The sequence below is a fragment of the Octopus bimaculoides genome, chromosome 4 (genome assembly GCF_001194135.2).
Source record: "Octopus bimaculoides isolate UCB-OBI-ISO-001 chromosome 4, ASM119413v2, whole genome shotgun sequence".
NCBI lineage: Eukaryota > Metazoa > Mollusca > Cephalopoda > Octopoda > Octopodidae > Octopus > Octopus bimaculoides.
Window position 1 is genome coordinate 105,493,330 of NC_068984.1, and position 1,111 is coordinate 105,494,440.

The following is a 1,111-nucleotide window of genomic DNA, read 5'->3' on the forward strand; positions in this document are numbered from 1 at the left end:
ATATATATATATATATATATATATATATATATACAAATATGCATAACCACACACATATATAAACATACATAAACAAGCAAACATACATAATGGCACATATATATATACAAACATAATCACATATAAACAAACATACATGATGACACATATATACAAACATACATACATACAAATAGCATATATGTATAACCACACACACACACACACACACATGCACACCACACACACACACACATGCACACACACAAACATATAATCGCACATATATTTTCTATAATATTTGTTCTGCATACAGCAAAATTCTTGCAGTTGTGCAGAGGTAATATGTGTATATAAAGACCTCTTTTAGAACATATTTAGAATAAAATAACGACTAATATAAAATGATTTTAGTTTACTTATTAAGAATCACAAATTGTGGTGACCACACAATTTGTCAATACCGCCCGTACTCCCATCACCAGAAGTCCTTACTATAGATGCAAAGGAAAAGATATATTTAAAGCGAAATCACGAGTGTATTTGTGTGATAAATGCGTTCCTGAATACTTGCAAATTTATGACTGCAGCCACGCTGGAGCAATGCACTCAAGAGTTAAGTCGAACATCCCTGTACTTATTTCAGTCTGGTTTTTAATGTATCGATATCTGTTTGATGAAGCGCTAACTTACAGAACATAAAGATATGCAACACAAACAGCACCATCATTTAGACCGTTAAAGACTTACATACAAATCAAGACACAGATATACACAATTACGCATATAACCGGCTTCTGCACAGTTTCCTTCTACCAAATTCAATTCACAAGTATTAGTCAGTTGGAAGACATAGTAGAAAATACTTGACCAACGTGTATCGCAATGAAATTGAACCCAGGACTATGTTCTGCTAAGAGAACTTCTTAACCACAAAACAGTTGCCTGACTTTCTTGAATATTTAGACAGAAATGTGTAACTTCTTTTGAATTTCCAGTTGTTGAGGATTGCAAAAGAATTTTCATTCATGTGTTTAAATTACATATATGCATATTTACAGAGGTGGACATTTACACACACACACACACACACACACACACACACACACACACACACACACACACACACACA